The 21020-nt window shown below is 32.4% G+C and overlaps 1 protein-coding gene across 4 annotated transcripts in view; it reads right to left on the bottom strand.

Annotated features, from left to right (window-relative positions):
- LOC127871976 (uncharacterized) overlaps window positions 1–19969 on the bottom strand; it is a 28184-nt gene extending 8215 nt beyond the window's left edge. For all 4 annotated transcript variants that reach the window (XM_052415298.1, XM_052415299.1, XM_052415300.1 and 1 more), the window contains exon 1: window positions 19814–19969. The gene's annotated coding sequence lies outside the window, so the exon portion shown is untranslated. The remainder of the gene's footprint in view (window positions 1–19813) is intronic.
- Between the last annotated feature and the right edge of the window lie 1051 nt (window positions 19970–21020).

The raw sequence follows: 21020 nt of genomic DNA, 5'->3' as shown, positions 1-21020 counted from the left end.
TAATTAACTTTCTGTGACAAATTATTTTTCTGACTATCTGGATTCCAAAACATTCAAGAATATTACTGACGACGACAAAGGCACATACAGTGGTTAAGATAGACAGTAAACTGGTTTAAACAAAATATTTTATTACCGCATTACAACCAACACAAAGTGTCCGTTTGAAGCTTTAAATAATTACTGCAATATAAACGCATGCACACATCTGTGCATATGTTGTTACTGGTTTGTCTCAATAACACGTAATCCATGACATACAATATCAAATAAATCAAATTATACAATCCCCCCAAAAAGTATCAAGTAAAACAATATTAGAACAAATATTGCACGCTTAATAATTGAAAAACATACTAATACATAGACTGCAATACACAGTAAACATCTTCTTACGGTAGTCCAAATTCCACTTTAATTTTTGTTTAATCCTATGTACAAAATGTGTGATTTTTAAACTAAATTTACAAACAAAAATGCACGAATGTCTATAAACAAGGTACAGAATGAACGTTAAATGTTCAAAGAAGTAAACACATATATGCTTTAAGACCTACTTGCGTTGTATTTGTTTATTCGTATTCGTATTCGTTAAAAAAAAACTCACTTTTTAACGAATGCTTAGGCTTATGCGTACTGTGCAAATTTCATGTTTCCACATTTAAAATCCGGAGTTTGTTTCCCGACAGTTTAATGTAAAGTGTACAATACAATGGAATGTTTGCACTTCAATTTGTTGTTCTAGCGTATACGAGTCTATGACGTATCATATGTACGCTGGTAGACGTTGATTACGGGTACATTCCGTATAGAATCCATACATGTCAAGCAAATTTTCAAACGATTCCACGTGCTGGCCTATACAAATTGGTTGAATTTAGATTTGCTCATGCCCTAAAAAGTGTGCCTAAACTTACTCTCCGCCGGAAAATTAAAGCCAGTATATATGATTTAAACGTCAACATGTTGTATTTTATTTCGCAAGCTAATTCAAAAACATACACAATGAATATAAATAAAACAATCGATGTTTGCCCCGGCTTCCAGCAATTCATCCCTTGACAATGACCTTTGATCTCTTGATTTGAAAATCATAAGGGGTCTACATTCGTCAAGACTAACCAGCATTTTACGGAAGCCCTTTTAACACAACTGTGCCCTTGATCTTTTACCCGTTTACCTCAAAATCAATACGCATCTTTCCATCCTCCTAAGCAACCAGATAAAATATTTAGATGATCACATGTCAACGAGTTCTCACGATGCAATAATCTTAACATTATCTTTGTTATGATGACCTTAATCTTACACATAGTTTTCCATAGTCAACGAGTTCTTACCATTTGATGAGGACACACATTTTCCGATAAAAGTCCATATGGCATTGAGCTTTAACCTGTTGACCTCAAAATCAATAAATAACATAATTATTTATTATAGTACTATAATAATTGGTATCGTTCGTTTCCGTAGCAAACCCTTACTTGGCCAGATATTTGCTATTTGATATTTTCAATATTTGCTAACATAGTTTAATTTATTATTATATTTCAGTAATCAAACAAATGGAAATAATTATTCCGATCGACTGATATCTAATTACTTTCGACAATAAATACGCACGTTAGAATCGGAGATGCTCCATACACAATACAAAACCTATTGCTCATGTGTCATTGTCAAGCTTATATACGGTTGATTTAGACAAAATATTTGTACAATATAAAAAATCATTTAAATGAATGAGCCTCGCATCATTTGTAGAATGCAGAGAAGCATCAATTTGACTCGATTCCATTATTGTTCCAGTCCAAATATTTTTTGTCGCTGAATATAACATGTTTGTTTTTTATTCACAGACAGAAAGTGTTTTACCAACAAGAGTTGTATTTGTTATCATTTAATGCAAAAGAAACGTGTGAGCTTCATATATCAATGCAAATGGTAGTCATGATACTGGTTCATGTATACATTCACCAATTACTTGATATATGTATTGTATAGTTGTTGTTTTTTCCTCAAGTTCACTTTTCTCTACTCATACACCATGTTGTTAGTATGAGAATGTTTTTCCTAAAACATAGTGTACATGCGAACTTCTATCAAAAGGATTGACAACCTTGTGAAATATGCGAATCGATTTTAGTAATATACAATATACTTCAATTTTAATTGTCTCACAAGTTATTGCATTAATGATAAATAGCCATATTTTATACTCTAATTGTTTTTTTATTCGAGAAACTACTGAAAAACGGAAAGTCCGAAATCAATACAACTGTGTTATACGTTTTATTTTTATCAAATATAAAGAGGAAAGATCAATTTCGATATTTCTCATGTGATTTGTACACCCAAATTATGTAGTCTTTCTAATACATGCGTTATGAATTTGAAATTATGTGTACAGATATACTTTTCAGCGGAACAGCTAAATTAAAGAAAGAAATACAAAACACACATAAAGTTTAAACCTTCTTTTTTACATACTTCAAACGCTTCATTTGACTAAGCAGCAAGACTTTCCATTGTCAGATTCTTTTGATAACAAATGCTATATGCTTTTCTTAAAACTTTACAAACTTTATTACAAATCTACAAATCAGACTATGACATTTTTATTGATTAATTGTTAACACTAACTTAAAAGACGAATGCTTCGGTTATTGTAGGAAAATATGTACGAAATATCTTCGTCACAATATGCTCGGCGCGCTAATTTGTGTTAGATATATTTTATGAAATTCGTCATCAATTTATATTTTTCTTGCCTATTTTGTGTTATTGTGTTATTGTAACATAATTTATCAATATATTACAAATTAACACATATAACAAATCGTATAATCTCGCTTTTATATAAATTATAATAAAAGTTAAGAAGAACATGTGTCGAAAAATGCGAAATAAGCCAGATATTAATTCCGAAATCGAAAAAGGCTGTACAGTCGAATTCGCCAGCATGTAAATAATGCATGTACGATGTGAATCTAAATTTAGTTTAACGGTTCATTTTAAATTCCCTCTGCGATATCTATTCATTAGACACACGAAAACTTACTAAAAAGACGAATGCTTCATTAATTGTAGGAAAATATGTACGAAATATCTTCGTCACAATAGTCTCGGCGCGCTAATTTGTGTTTGCTACATTTTATGAAATTCGTCATCAATGTACAATTTTTCTTGCCTATTTTGTGTTTTTGCAACATAATTTATCAATATATTACAATTTAACATATATTAAAAATCATATAATCTCGCTTTAATAATAACACAGTTCCGTATTGTGTGAGAAAAAGGAATAAGGAACTGGTTCCTTATTCCTTATTCAAATCGAATAAGGACCTGGCTTTTTTCATACTAAACAAACCATTAAAATGTACAAAAGAAACCAATAAACCAATGAAAATCATTGTAAATTTAGGTTGGGTATCAAAAACATTAATTGCAGTACATCTTTACTAAGTTTAATTTAATCATAACATAGTTCCTTATTCGGATTGAAAAAAAAATAGGGAACTGGTTCCTTATTCCTGATTCAAATCGAATAAGGAACTGGCATTTTCCTACTTAACAAACTATTAAAATGAATGAAAGAGACCAGCAAATCAATGGAGTTTAATCAATAAGTTTCATTTAATGATAACCTAGTTCCTTATTCGGATTGAAAAAGGAATAAGGAACTGGTTTCTTATTCCTTATTCAAATCGATTAAAGAACTGCCATTTTCTTACACACACATACAAATAAAATGAACCAAAGAGACCAATATGTCAGTTTTTTTATGGAAATAAAGTAACCAGGTGCACTATCTTCGGAACAAAAAAGACTGGGGACCACCAAGACCAGCACTTTGTTGTCGTTTATTACGACCTTTAATCTGGTGGCAATGTTGAAGATCGCCGGATGAACCGTTAGCATCCACGATGGAGAAGATGCGTTTTCGAAGATAGAAAATGTATTTAAATATAATCACTCAAGTAAAGCTGGTATACACATTTGTTATTTTTGTAATCAAAAAACATAATACGGAGGAATTTCTATAAAACTTTCCAGAGGCCTGTGAGTCGCTGCTTCCGGTGCAGGCTCGCCTTTATGGTGACGTCGCACTGATGATAACGCTGTCCGAAATATTCCACCAGAATTCGGTACGAATAAAGTCGGAACTGTTAGGATTACATCGGCAAGGGACAGTTTTCCAAAGAAGCCATCACCGTTTTGTAGACCCCACAGTCAATAGTCGTGTTCTGAGGTTAAAGGTCGCCGGATATACCGTTGGTCTAAATGAGTGAGTAAACGCGTGTTCGCACTTAAACAAATCTATGGAAAAAAAACACTTCTACACCTAGTATGCGCGCATGCGTTTGAATGATAAATAAAATATTGAGGCATTTCGATTAAACTTTTAAATCTACTTGATGAACCTAGACCGCTGCTTCCGTTGCAGGGTTGATTTCATGTTAACACATTGAAATCGCTTTGCATCTTTAATCATATCCCCTTGTAACTGTTTAGGTATAAAAACGGAATGGGATAGCTAAAACATGAGTAGTATTCAGCTATCGGATAGTTTTCTACAGAAGTTAGGGTCAGAAAAAAGTTCAAGAACTGTATCAGAGATATAAATTTGAAATAATCTTGCATTAAAAATAGCCAATAATAACACATATATAGCTGCGCTATTCTAAAATGATCCGAATTGAAATATCTGAAATTATGGCCTCTGAATAAGGAATTGACGTAAATGTAGTTCCTTATTCGGAAGCCTGGATTTTGGACAATCACTTTCAGATATGCTCTATTTAAGATGTAGTGTGGGTTATTTAAGCTTGATTGTGTTCTATGGAAATGTTCTTTAACATTTCTACTGTATATTAAATTTTGCAATAAGCGCTGAAAATATGATAATGAAGACGATAGTAAGAGACTGGCCTTTCATAATCAAACATATATACTGTAACCCAACATTAATGAACGTCAATGTCAATCATGGTTTATGTAAGTTGGATAAAAAATACTTATTGCCGTACAATTTTACTTAGTTTATTAAAATGATAACCCAGTTCCCGTTTTTTGCAACTAAATAATGAACAAGTAACCAGTTGCTATAACTTGAAAAATACCGGTAGGCCTGGTGATCAAATAGAAAAGCACGATTTCTTCGCTTCCCGTGACCTTTTATCGCGCGCCAATTTTGTAAGTTGCCGGATATACCGTTTGCATCCAAAATCGAGAAAACGCGTTTTTCAGTGATAGAATATCTGTTTAAATACATACACTCAATTACGGATTGTTTACGCATTTTTTTAATGAAACTTTCCCGTCTAATAGAGGCACCCGGGTCGCTGCTTACGGTGCATTCTCGCCTTGATAGTGACGTCAATCATGTCTTACTGACGGCAACGTTGTCCTAAATATATCTGATGGTCCCCTAATATATCGTTGGTCTGCACGAGCGAGAGATATTAATTAGAATTCAAAGGGTTAATACAGTCAATTACTCATTTTTTTAAAGCCATTACCTTATTCCACTGTAGCATATTTATTTGATTTGTAAATTGTCCCCATGACATACTTAGTCGATGGAACGACTTACTAACTCGTGGGAACGAGTGAGCTATGTCGTGGTCACGACTTACTAAGTCGAGGGAGCAAAATTGAAACAAATAGGAGTGCAAAACTGAATAAAGTAGGAGTGCATTCCTTATTCGATTTGAACACAATCCGAATAAGGAACTAGGCTATCATTAATTGAAACTTAATAGAGATGTGCTGCAATGAATGTTTTTGATAACCAACCTACATTTACAATGCTTTCATTGATTTATTGATCTCTTTGGTTCATTTTAATATTTTGTTAAGTATGAAAATGCCAGTTCCTTATTCCTTTTTTAATCCGAATAAGGAACTAGGTTATCATTAAATGAAACATAGTAGAGATGTACTGCAATAAAATGTCTTTTATACCCAACCTAAATGTACAATGATTTTCATTGAGTTATTGGTCTCTTTAGTTCATTTTAATAGTTTGTTTTGTATGAAAATGCCAGTTCCTTATTCGATTTGAATAAGGAATAAGGAACCAGTTCCTTATTCCTATAAGGAACCAGTTCCTTATTCCTTTTTCACTTCGAATAAGGAACAAGGTTATTATTAAAGGAAACATAGTAGTGATGTACTGCAATTAATGTTTTTTATACCAAACCTTAATTTGCAATGGTTTTCATTGAATGATTGGTTCGTTTTAATGGTTTGTTTAGTATGAAAAAGCCAGTTCCTTACTCGATTTGAATAAGGAATAAGGAACCAGTTGCTTATTCCTTATTCGCACTGAATAAGGAAATGTGTTATTATTAAATAATACTAGGTAGAAATATATTGTAATAAATATTTTTAACTTCGAACCTACATAAACCATAATTTTCATCGTAATTTTTATATTATATGGTTAATTTTTATTTATGTTTGAGAAAGGCAATGCCATTTCCTAATTATCCTCTTAATACTACTTGTTTTCAGCATATATGTGACAGAATATGTCCATTTAGCATAATCATGCTTAAATAACCCACACTACATCTTAAATATAACATATCCGAAAGTGATTTTCCGGAATACAGGCTTCCGAATAAGAAACTAACTTTACGCCAATTACTTATTCAGAGGCCATTATTTCGAATATTTCAATTCGGATCATTCTAGAATAGCACAGCTATATATTCGTCATTATTGGATATTTTTACTGTAAGATTTTTTTTAATTTATATGTCTGACACAGTTCTTGAAGTTTTTTCTGAACCTAACTTCTAGAGAAGACTTTCCGATAGCTGAATACTAGTCATGCTTTAGCTATCCCATTCCGTTTTTATACCTAAACCGTTACAAGGGTATATGATTAAGGATGCAAAGCGATTTCAATACGTCAACCAGTTCCTTATTCCTTTTTCAATACGAATAAGGAACTATGTTATCATTTAATGAAACTTAATAGAGATGTACTGTAAATAAATGAAGCTTAATAGAGACGTGCTGCAATTAATGTTTGTTGATACCCATCCTACATTAAAAATGATTTTCATTGATTTATTGGTCCTTTTGGTTCATTTTAATAGCTTGTTTAGTATGCAAATTCCATTTCCTTATTCGATTTGAATAAGGAATAAGGAACCAGTTCCTTATTCCTTATTCAAAGCGAATAAGGAACTATGTTATTATTAAATAAAAAAAGTAGAACTGTACTGCAATTAATATTTGTTACACCCGACATACATTTACAATAATTTTCGTTGAGTTATTCGAGTTTTTTGTTCATTTCGACTTATAATTTATAGAAAGAAAATCCCAGTTCCTTATTCGATTTGAAGTAGGAATAAGGAACCAGTTCCTTATTCCTTATTCACACTGAATAAGGAACTGGATATCCATCACTTAAAACTTAGTAGAAATGTATAGCAATTAGAATTTTACATATACAACCAACATATAAATAATATTTTCATTTATATGTGGTTAATTTTGGATCAATTTCATTGATGTTTAAGTAAGAAAATGCCAGTTCCTTATTCGGCTGGAATAAGGAATACGGAACTGTTTTTTTTTCCTTATTTAGCCTCGAATAAGGAACTGGAATATAAATAAAAACAAACATGTTTAAATGTACAAGATTGTTTTTTTTATATCATATGCATGTAAAATAATAGTATATACTTTAGGTTTTGTTGATGTGAAATTAGTTTTCCAATTAGAAAATATCGGTTTGGTTAAAACAGATCCTATGCAAGCGCGAAGAAGAAACATGAATATGTAAAGTAATACATAAAGTAAATGTGTTCGAGTTATTTTGTTTTAATTTACTTCAGAAATTGTTGCATTATTGTTCTTTCAAACCCTATAACAAATATATTACGCGTGAATAAGGAATAAGGAAAAGGGAACCAACTTATCACCCATCTAATATTATTGGTTTCCTATTTAAAGATAGATTTCAGTGACATGAATGAAATTCAGATGAAATAAAGACCTCACAGGTGTCAATTTCATACATGGTGTGTTTTAAATACACAGATGTGATCCCAAATAGCAGCATAACTGGGTCATATTGATTTTATGATTTTGACTTTTTGTCAGGATTTGAAGTTGAAGTAAGAAAATTGTCTCCTTTCAAATAAATCGATTTCTATTAAATCGCGTAAAAATCATGAATCTGCGTTTAATGACAATCCCAGGACAATATTTATATTTTTGTTTAAATATGAACAATATTTAAACTAAACAGTTAATGCTTCTGGATAACTGCTTGAAGATCATGTTTTTTATATGTAAGTGGAATTTTAAAATTGCAAACTGAAATCGATCATATTACTGTTATTTGATCCTATTAAATTAATGTTGGGACCTTGCAGGAATGTTTTTTACCGTAAACCCTATATTCACAGCAATTCAAGCGGTTTGAATTTCAATTGCCTGACACGACAAATGAACAAAGAGTTCTATAAGGCCGTTATTGGAAAATACATTACGCTGATCATTAATTAATAATGCCGGCTGTAATGGGAATAACTCTATCACAAGAACTATTAAATATCCTATTGGTATAACCAAACAAGTCAATAGTTAAGGGGGACCATTTGACGTAAATGAATGCAGTTTGGAGGGATATTTAGTTGTTGAGAGTTTGAAAAGTTTGCGTGCAGTACATGTATATAGATTTCAAACGTTATAATTTGACCATATAATTTGGTTTGAAATCTGGTGTTTCTTATGTCGTCTATCTTCAAATAATTGTATCAACTTTAATGATCGAAGGAGTAAATCAAGTACTGTGCCAATGAGGAGTATTTAAATAGAGCTAGTATTATGATGTTCCTATTTTAAGATTGATTTCAGTGACATGAATGAAATTGAGATAAAATAAAGACTTACCAGGGGTCGATTTTATCAAGGATGTGTTTTAAATACACATACGTGACGCGAAATAGTAGTATAATTGGGTCATATTGATGTTAGGAGGTTGAATTTTTTGTCAGGATTTTATCGGGTCGAATTGAAGAAAGAAGATTGTCTCCGCTTAAATTAATAAATTTCTATTTCATCTCGTAAAAATCAGGAATCTGCGTTTAATGATATCCCCAAGACAATATGATATTTCAAATTGATTTCAAGAATTTGCTATTTTGTTGGTTAGCGTTATGTGTTAAGATATTTTTTAGCCAACGTCAGTGTAGCTCCAAAATACGGAGCTTCGCTTTCCGCAATTGAGTCACGCATGTTGTCATGGTCTCATCGGCGACAGGGTAGCTCCTTCCCAGACTGAGCAATTTTGTAGGCTAGAGCTACGCTGGTCGATTGTGGCCTAAGACTCATTTTTTCACGAATAAAGATCTCTGTAAGTAAAGTCATTCGGCGAGTTCGGACTCTGTAGATGTATACTGGGCTCGCTCTCTAAATATGGTAATGTGTGTCTGGTTGAGTTTAATGGAGGAGGCGTTGCTAATTTGGGAGTTGGGACAGCTAGTTCTATTTTCTTTTCTTGTGGAATGCATTCGAGTCAATACAATTAATACTGTGTTCGATTATTTGGAGTCCTTTGTGGCGAATGACTGCTTGTTTGTGTCGCAACGGGTTATATTGTTTCATTCATCTCTTATAAGTGTAACCATAGTAACTTGGCTATAACGGGAACCTGTTACAGATTAACGTTTTGAAAGTGGTCCGAACGTGTGACACAAATTCCACAGAGTATCACATAATTTGTAAATAAAGCACACACAAAAAACTTTCGTCAACGTAAGAAATTTCATTTGATACTTTAATCAGGAGTCAATTGACCCCTGATCTGAAATAACACCTTTCCCATTCAGAAGCAAAATGAAAATGGCTATGTGCAAACAGCATAAAATCAGAACGGCCTGCGAGTTACTCGCGGTCTGTTTAGGTTTTATGCAGTTTGATGCTCATCAGTATCTTAGGGTTGGAAATGAAGCCTTTAGAACCTTAATCTTAAAGGTTTATAATTACATTAAACTTTGTAAGTGACTACAAATGCGTCAAAATACCGTATCTGAGTGGTAAAGAGTTAAGGGAAGTCAAACTGAATTTTGCAGGGGTCATTTTGAACGCGGCTAAATTTGTTAAAAAATTAGTTGCAAGAAGTAATTATACATTGTATCAAATTTGCAATTGCCTTATTGAATTATAATTATCAAATAGTTTCCAAACATTGTTACACAATCACGACAAATATATAATACATTTAATATTTGCAATGCATACTTATTAATTTTAAATAGTGGATAACTGGAAATATGTTTTGCCAAAAAACATGTTATTTTGTATATTCTGTGTTGCAGTGTGTGGTGTGAATTCGAGTCATATTTCAAACATAGATTCGTTTTGTAGATCGTTGCATTCATGCAAATACAAAAAAAGTAATGTCTAGGGCAGGACGTAGTTTTTATCAACTTAGGCCCTATGGGTATTTTTTAAACAACTTTTGTAGAGGATCACAATATGACCACAATACGATAACATACCAAATATTACCCTAGGTTGCAGATATGTTTTTTAAGTTATTTACTTTAAATGTCTACATAAACCATTAGGCGACTGGGGTGTGGCAAGTTTAAACCTCAGGGGCATGAATTTAAAGCATGACCGCTACACGATGGTACACGCCGCATAATAAACCCTCGACCCTATGTGTTTTAGAAAATACGATTTTTCAAGTTTTCATTTGTCAAATGAATTTTTACGTGAACTTCATATGCTATGTATCGGAACGATTTTTACAACTTTGAAAGGGTTGCAGCCAAGCTACGTTCCAGTGAAGTTCCGTTTACATCTGACCAGCGGTTCAGGAGCCGTTGTTACAATACAAATGTGACGGAAGCACGATTTGTATTAAGTGTTTTTTAATAGTTAAAATTAAAACATTTATAGCTATGAAATGTAATCACATGGCTCACGAAAGCAGTAACGCAACTTAACTTTAAACGGTGACGCAAGCTCTTAATGCATAAATTGTTCGTGTGACACACGTGAAAGCCTGGTTTAAAGATCTGTATTTTCACTGCATACATTCACTTATTGAACTTCTAACGACAAAGACAAAAGAAATGTGATGGGGCCTGAGAAGTAACTTTTTGGCTGATTGTGTACTTATATTTTCAAAGAATATCATCTTAACATAAATCATCTTAAATTGCCTTTATAAGGCATTTCATTCGTACATAAGTTTGTCTTTTATTAAGAACTTAGTATTAATTAATTATAAACTACATAATTAATCTATCTATTCAATGTAATGGAAAATGTTGCCAGTCTCTATGATTCTGTTAAAATACTTGTCAATATAATGCGCCACGTGTAAATAAAACATGTGAGATAATTATACGTGTATTTAACATATGGCTACGGGTCACCACTGGTCCGTGTAGACGTGTAAACGGAGAACAAAAATTAAAATCCTGTTTTAAAGATATAAAAGAGCAATTATTCAATTTTTTAGTGTGCGTTCATAAAGTGAAGTGTTTATAAAAGTATGGAAGATACAATTTTCTCAGAAAGTGAGGATAATATGATGTATTACATTGAAACAAACAACAGGTATACCGAAGGTCAAAATGGCGCCAGTGGCCGGGTTGAAATTGTAAACAAAACAAATTTCACTAATATTTTGATAATTTTTGTTCAGTTGCTCAAATATCGATGTGAGTTTATCATCTACTGTCATTTTATGCAAATGAATACGAGGAAATAAACCCACTTGATCCACTTTTAAATTTTCTCTTATTTGTTTTGTTATATTGCTCAGGAGTTAATGAAGTTGTCTAAGGAGAACAATGATAGTGCTTCAAATCCTGCAATTTTGTTTATGCAAATGCATTATATTGAATTTATATCTGTATCTTTATTTACCCCATTTATTATATCGGTATTCCATTATAAGTGTCAACAGTAGTGATGCAGTGTGTTGTGGCTCCGGGATATGAACCCAGTAGAAACTTCATGTTACATATCGATCAATTTTGGCAAAATTATGTTCCTTGATTTGTAATATGGTATATTGTGCACATGTGTAACATAATGGTGTGTTAACTGCACTTAGGAATAAGGTATTCAAACCAAAACTTGGTTGGTCTATAAAATTAGTAAGATACTGTAGGGATCCCTTTTGGGATCACTGGGATCAAGGTAACGGTTATTGAAACAGAAAATGAAAGATATTTGCTCATTAGCTTTAGTTAGGAATAATAGGTAGCTTATAAGAAGATTATAAGAAGATTAAGGGTTTGGATTACTTTTGGTTCCACTAGATCAAATTCACTGTTACTAATATATTGTTTCCTTCATTTGAAAACCTGGTTTTCGTAAAATGTCCATGTTTTATCATTTCATCACTAAGCTTTGTCATGACATCCTGGTGTTAGATCTAACTAGTTACAATGATTACATAACAGTAGTAAAACAATAGCAAAAACTCACAAGGGATCAATTTTGGATTTTTCAATTCACTTTTAAATGCACTTTGATTTGAAATTCAGAAAATACCTTTTACCAAAGACCATAATAGAAAGTCATGAATGTCAAAATTAATAGGTTTCTTAATTTATTCAACTATGATGTCATTTCCTCTCGGTCATGGCTTAGATTATTGTGTAGATAAGCTATTGATTTATACATAACGCAGTCACAAAGTGCAAAATTGCGCATATAATTACTATCAAGGTTGGTTGGCAAACGCTAAAAAATTTAGCATTTGAAAATAGTGTAAGTTATTAGCAGTAAAGTATTAGCATCCCTTGTTTCTTACTGTTGTAGAGGTGAGTTTCTTAATATTGGTCAATACAATCTTCAAATCCATGTGCAGTTAATTGAATCATGTATGTGATAGCTGTAGTTTAAAGGCTAATGTCGGTGCTTATTTTTAAAATACCAATATACTTAAGCTTATGATAATTTGTTACATTTTCAGCATGGCTTTATACCGGTTTCAGACTCTAGAGCAGAATCTGATGCGGTTTTTTACCCGGTAAGTCTTCCTTTGGTGACCTTTAATTGTCTATATTTGTTTGGCTATGTTCGATGTCAAACATGAAAACTGCAAATACTAAACCAAAGATTGTTTAAAGGATTATCATCACAAGTAGACATATTGCATGCATGAATCATATAGTTTGCTCAAATATCAAGGTCGCAGTGACCAATTGAAGTGTTTTTGCATTAATGAAAGTAAATGTGAGGTTTAGATATGACGCTCTTTTATTTTGAAAGTTTTTGTGTGATATAATGTCTGCCACAACGCTCATTTAGAAATAATGCAGTTATAAGTTTAGATCTTATAAAATTCTAAACAAAGGGTTTGAAATACATGTCTAATTGTTACCTATGTATTTGTATATCGCTGATGTGCAATGTGTGGTTTTTGTTGTACTTCAGGTGCTGAATTATGTTATAAATGGGGCTTATGCCACGGACTTCACGAAATAACCAGGTGATCTTTGAATTAATATCCTGGGGGCCATTTCATTAATGATTTTATTACAATCTTAATTTACGATTAAATTTTGATACCCGAAAATATACAGGCTGCGGAGAAATATGCACTAAAATTTAGACCATGGTTGAGAGAACAATTAAATGAATACATTTACTTAAGATAAATAATATGACACTATGGCATTCAGTGATAATGGCTCTTTGAATTATGTATCATATTCTAAATTTGTCATGCGATGATTGATGAAACGGTCCCCTGTACTGAAAGACATACGCGTTCTCGCAAAATACAAGTCGTCTGCAAACAGTGCATCCCATGGCATACACCTATGGTTAAAGCAAAAAGTTATAATTCAAGGGATGCTTGTATTTTATCTGCCCAATAACTATAACAACTGGATGATAATAGACCTGGGTCGGTCATCTAGAATCTTCTAAGAGAAATCTAAAATTAAAATTCTCTTAGCTGAAAATTTTGGAATAAATTTTTTATTAAAACTTAAATTCATCAAATTATGCTCACACGATAAAAAAACTAACTACAATGTAAGAAATATGTTTTAGATTTAACCACAAATAAGCCAAAAGCACACACATAACACGGATATTCCTCAAACAAAATTAAGGTGTGTTAATAATTTTCTTCGATTATATCTGTCAGAGAACATTCCAAATATACCAGCCCTGGAGTGTTGTATTTTGAAACATAGATCCTTCTTGCCAAAAAGTTTTAAATTACCTCTGTTTTAAATTTTCTCATTGAATATTTATCTAGCATATATTAACATGCTCAAAGGGGTTATTGAGATATCATGCTTGTCACATCGCGTCCCATTCTGTGGTGTCCCAGCTGACTCAGATAGTTTAGTTGGTAATGTTCCAGACTACTAGTCAGGAGACCAAGGGGGTCATCGTTCGATTCCCGGTCCGGCCACATACACACATGGTGATTTGAAATGATTTCTAATTCTTTTCGCCCCCTACCCCTGAATTAAGTAGGGCAGCTATCAGTTTGTGACGTGTATGTGCACATGTTTCTGGTTAACTCCCAGGATTCGTGTGGGACAACGTTAACTGACAACTGTGATATGACTAAAATACTGTTGAAAACAGTAAAATCCAGACAGACAAGACAATACTGCGGTGTCCCATTATAATGGCATTGTTCACTACTCATATCAAATCATGGCTAGATAACTCCAACAAGGCAGTGTGTGTGTGTATTTATTCATCTTTAATTATAGCTCGAGTTTTAAGAAAATTCATCCAAACTTCATACCAATAGTTCATCTTTACAAAGAAAATCAATACAATAGCCATTATTTATATGTCAATGGATGTATCTTTTGTGTAAACTAATTTTATATATTTCCTTGCACTTTCATTTTCAGTTCGATAAGACTATGCATTCAGAAAATCAGCCAAAAGATCTGTACCATTTCGATGATTCTGACCAAAATCCTGATTACAAAAATGGTAAGCATAACACGTATTAATGGGGTGGTGGTGGAAGTAAAAGTAGAATAACAGTAATCTGGAACTTGGCAAATGTAAGTTTAACCTAGCTTATCATCAGGTACAAACAAACCTTTACCGTTATAGCTTCAAGATGTATACTCGTTCATAAAAGAGATGTGTTCAACTTGATATATACTTACCATCAATTAATGCAACATGGTGAAGCGTAACTGTTAAAGTTTGTTTGTGCCCCCTGATTGGCTGGGGAAAACCCAAATATTCTTTATTCTAGTTAATTCTTTTGGCCAGTTGTTGGCACTGTATGAAAATGCAGGGAGGTCTTGACCTCTCCTTAACCCAAACAACTGACAACATTATTGGTATGAATGGTTTCACAGATTGCTTGATTTATTTGAAATTAAGAATGTGGTGACCGTATCATGAACATCTTGCATAAGCATTTGACTAGTTAGCCCTTTGTACTTCACGTGCACATACTAGAAATAATTTTTTATTGTTTGATCAAACAGATAAAGCAGATTCTAGTGACTCAGATTCAATCGACTAAGTTGGAGAACCAGCCGTGAAGAAGCGCAAGAGTGAGTTTTTTTTAAAAAGTTTGTTATTTTGAGAAATCTTGGAAATTCTACTCACAGTTTTTATTTGCCCGTTCAAATCGGGACGTATTATAAGTGTTAGTTAAGTTTCATAAAAGTAACATAAACCATAATAAAGTAATATAATTTTTAAATCGTTTAAAGTTGGCATTGATTCCGAGTGTACTTACATTTTCTTGCGATAATTATCCCCCAAAACCGAGGTGATTCTCAGTGCAAAAAGTGATGTGCTTTTATGTTTTATTGTTGTTTTTCCTTCTTAAATAGTAACACCGTGTGTGTGTACATGTTTCTAGTCAATTTACAATAATTTAAATTCATTTTGAATCATTATAAATTATTAATAAACGTAACAATAAATCTAGTACATTGTATTATGTATTATGATTATGGAACAGCTAATGTGTTGCATATTATATAGATTCATACATTCATGTAAAACACAAAGCCGCAAAACGGGTAAAACAACTTTTACAGTGCCATACAAGCACATGTATTAGTTACTTAAAATCTCGTTCTGATCAATATTCAGACATCTTGGACATCTAAAGTGTATTCATAGATATAACCATATACGGAATACAATATACTTTCTTAATAAGCAAAAACCAATACTTTTGCTTTTTATTAGCTCATATTGCCATGACACTGAAATTGTAATGTATAACACATACATGTCCTTACTCGTTTCAGCGTGATACACATTTTTTTCAATTTCAAGAATAAAATATAAATTGGTAGGCTTCAGGTTTACATCCGGGATTGTTCATGATTTTTAACCAGTACAATACCCAATCTGATACTCGCAAAACGATATTGAACAATGTTGCCATTTGTATGCAATACGTATAGTTGTCCTGTTATAAAATTACTTGATCTTAGCACCCTGTGCATCAACTAACACAAAATACTATTTAACATTAATATTCATTAAATGACATTTGAAAGTACTGTAACAAATACATATATCACTATTTTCCAAGACAATGATTTATACATTTAGTACGGTTATATAAAATGTTCACAATTCAGAAAAAATGTGTAAAAAATCATATTTTGAAATAATTTCATAATTTGATGTTCGAATACTGCTAACATGAAATGATCTCTGTTGCATAACTTATTCTTTGCTTACATCGTTTCATTAGTTTGTGATTAAAACGAAAAAAACATTGTCAATATGAATCCCATTTTAATGTAAAAGTCACGTTAAATCATGTATTATAATAGGGCCTTGTTCGTTTTCTTTCTTGAGTTCGTTTAAATCATTAGATGTAATGCCAAGTCTTAAAGAATGTAGTCGTTTTGCTTAATTAACGTTGTAGTGTTCCCGAATGAACTGAGCGCCTTTCGGAATTCCACCGAGGTTGCTGATTGTTCCCTCCTTTCTTTTGCGCGGAGTCCTTACGTCAAACTCATGGTTTCTGAAACATTAGTGTTTGTAGCATAAAGAGAAATCCAAAAACTGCAATTAAATTTAAATGCTGTTTTGTTATTCTCCCGAAGGGAGGCCTATAATTTTTACAACTTCTGTCGGTCTGTACGTCTGTCCACAATTGTGTGTCAGGTCCATATCTTTGTGACATTTGCATAAATACCAGTTACAGAAAGTGGGGTTACTGTGCTCAACATTTATGGAAATGGGGATTACTTTTCAAGTTTTGATGCATATATTGTGATTGCGTGTTAGAAGCATCCGGGTTCGCATGCAAGGTATACTATGATGGTTCTTGAGTCCACCTGTCCATGAAAACTGCGGAGAAAACCTTATATACAGTCTCAAAATGCACATACAATGAACCGTGACAATTGTAAACAACGAGGCACTTGCGCACTAAGTCTTCAATAACTTTTTAAATATTGATATTGAATCAACAGGATTTTTACCGGGGTTAACTGGATATCAGTAGATCATCCTGCTCGTAAGTATCACGTCGAATAAGTATGGTAAATGTACCAACCTTTCAAAAATCCCGACGAAAACACTCAAAAATCATTCGCTAAACGCCATTTTGAACAACAGTTACTATTTTTCTCACTTACGCCACGCAAGTTAGTTGCATACATTCCACCCCCTGTATAACATTTGGTGGATTTTATTTAATTACTAAATATACAAATTGACAATCGTAATATGATCGCTTGTCGCGCTCTAATTACGGTTAATACCTTCAAGGTCAGGTTACGAAAATTTTGGCAATATTATGTCTTATATATGTGCCATATTTGTGACATTTAACGATTTGAAACAATTAAGAAAAAATAAATACAGTACCAATAACCTTAAACAGTTATACTTGTTTAAATTGTTGAATTATAGTAACTCAGCTTTGCCATATATCTTTAAGATAAACTAATAAACAACTTAACCCTAAATTTTAAGTGCGGTCCAAATATTACCAAAGATGCAGATTCCAGCATGTTTGCGCTAATAATTTGAAATTGGTTGTTTTTTTACCGAAGCGAATTTTCTTCTTTGCATAACTTTGACCTATCAAAATCCTCATCAGCGAGTTAATATCAATAATACACATCACTTGTGCTATGGTAATGATCCAGCTATGCTACTTATTTACATCACACTTGTGTATTAAAATACCATCGATCGATTAAATAAACTACAACGGACGTTGCTTATCTAATCTAAATTCCATAATGTCAATGCCATCAAAATTTATAAGGGATAAGCACAATAAGAGCTTTATAAAAGTATTTCTCTTTAGTTAAGTATTTGCACAATCTTGGTTAAGTTACTTTGATCCTTTATGTTGATATTATTATTATTATAATCAGTATTATTTGACAAAGATAAGCGGTACAAACAAACATCACATTTTGTATGGCCCAAGTAAAATATTGGAAATCTATATACAACTCAAAACGCTTTAAATAATTAAATAATGAAATTGTTTTCTCAATGGAATTCATTTTTGTCAAATGCTGCTCTCGATCAAAAATCATTTGCTTTGGTATCCACATATGCTAATAATCTACACTCAACTTGTACAGATAACAATATGATATTTCAGAATGGCTAGATCGGGTTATACGAATTATAATGTAATTATTAACGTTGAATATTTTTTAAATAACTGCCTTCTATAACTCTGTGTGCAATTGTCGTGACAGGCAATTTAAACTGAAACCCGTTAAATTACTTTTACTTAATGTTTTGAAACATCCATTAAAAAAGCCACATAATTAAACTAGGATCAAATTACATGTAAGGTTGGCATATTCAGTCAGTAATTTCGCAATGCCTATTGATATAATAGGCATTGCGAAATTACTGACTGAATAGGCTTACCGTCTTTTTAAATGAGTTATTAACAGTGGTAATGAAATATAAAGTCTGTCATATGTATGTCTTAACACTCACATTTCGCAAAAAGTGTTATAGTACGTTTGAAAAATATAAACCACAATTAAAGAAATCAATATTTACGCGAAAGACATTTTACGTTGATTGCTTTTCAGATGACCCAAAATTAAAAGAGTACCAATAGGATAGGCTAAGACCCCCAGACATATTATATGTTATGTTTGTTATAAGTTGTGCAAATGATGTGATCATACTATGAAAATGGTAATCATTAACAAAGGACCCATGTGTATCACATGGATTCACGTCAAGTGTACATAGTTTTCCAAAAAAATATTCAAATCATTTCCTTGGGTTTTAAACTAAATATGGCCCTGGAGGCACATGGTTTATAGGGAATTTTATAGTAATTAATTTTAAAAATCTTATTCTCTGCAATGACAAGAGTAATGAGTTGAATGTTTGGTATTCGATATCCTACGTCTGTCCTCTTCTAAGTTTAAACAAAATATGTGTACATTTGAAGCAACATCTTCTTTTAACTTAACACCAAATAACTAAATATGCCGTGCTAAAAAGTCACCCTGCAATATTAGGTTTGACACGTCAAAATGTCTGAAAAATGTCTGAATATGGGTCATTTGACTCATTTTTTAAATCCCTTAAGATACATATGTATTTATATTTACAACTTCAAAACTTGACTAAATAAAAATATTTCGATACATGTTAGCCTATCAAAAACGCATAATTCAGGTATATTTTTAACCGAGTGCATAGCGCTCTTGATATATTTATAATACATGGTACATAAAGTTTCAGAATTCAATTCTCCATATGTTTTTGAATAATTACATAATATTCATTTTACTTATTAATGTGGTATTAACAGAAAATCAATTAATTAAACACGTACCTTAAATTGGCAGTAGAAATGTTCCTGAAGAACGAAAAAAGTCACTTTCAATCCCTGCTTTGACAGCCTACCCATTGACTGTATGTTTACATCGTTACCCAGGCAGAGTTTAACGTGCTATCGATTATCGACTAAAAAACTGATCTAGCCTTAGATTGCATTGATGTCGTCGACGGTGTGTGAACATTTAAATCGAGTCCATTGGGAATTACCCATCCTGAACAGTATTCGTTAATGGCTTTTTCCTTACGGTGATTGACCTAAGAAAACTTTAACATTTGGTTACTTGCGATAGTGCGAGATACAGGAAATGACAAGGTGTGTTTACTCCACTTCGTGAAGCGCCTTGTAAGCTGCACATTGGTCCTACGTCTCATGCGAATGACGAGTTGTTAAGTGAGTGTTAACCTTGGGATGTAATCTTCAACCCCTGGGATCAGTGTGTTACTGCTAGACCAGGGATCCGCTATATATCAATAAATATATTAAAGAAAAATAGTTGGATATTCATGAGCTGTGAACAATACCAGCTTGCTTATAAAAGCGTCAATTTTAAACAATTCTAAATATGCATGTTTATGTAGAATTTAGTTCAAATGTTTTGAAAAAATACACATGCTCGATGTCGTGTTAGTTATTTTTTTACAAAATGTATAAAGTTGAGAACAAAGATTTTTTAAAGAGGATATTTATAAACCCTAGTTTATTCAGTGTGCATAGATGCTTTCCCAGGTATCTACGAATGGTGTTCATACCCGAGTAATAATAATTACTAAATTTGAAGTTCTTTTAAAATAAACTTACATGTCGCGCCTTCCACCGGTTTAAGCAATTTATACAGAATAGGCATAACAACTCTTTGTCGAGTTTGAAAATGAGCGTTGTATAGAAATCAATCAATATGAGTGTGCTTCGCTAATAATGCAGGTAATGCATGACTTCATTTGGCAAATACGATTGTCTGTCTATTACGGGTTTAAATCTCACTAATCGACGGCATACTAAAAACGTCTTTTAAATATTTGCAAATTTAAATAGTGTTCGTGTTGTTAAGAATTCTCACTTCGTATACGATAACCTCAAAATTGAACAGATAGGCTCGACAAGCATGAATTAATTTGCAACCCAATAATACTTGGTTGTGCAGCTTTGCCTATGACTGCTTTAATAACATTGTTTACGCCTTGTAAAGTACATGTGTGTCTGT

Source organism: Dreissena polymorpha, chromosome 3 (assembly GCF_020536995.1).
Source record: "Dreissena polymorpha isolate Duluth1 chromosome 3, UMN_Dpol_1.0, whole genome shotgun sequence".
Classification (NCBI taxonomy): domain Eukaryota; kingdom Metazoa; phylum Mollusca; class Bivalvia; order Myida; family Dreissenidae; genus Dreissena; species Dreissena polymorpha.
The sequence above is the reverse complement of the archived record's forward strand: the minus strand, read 5'-3'. Positions and strand labels throughout refer to the sequence as shown.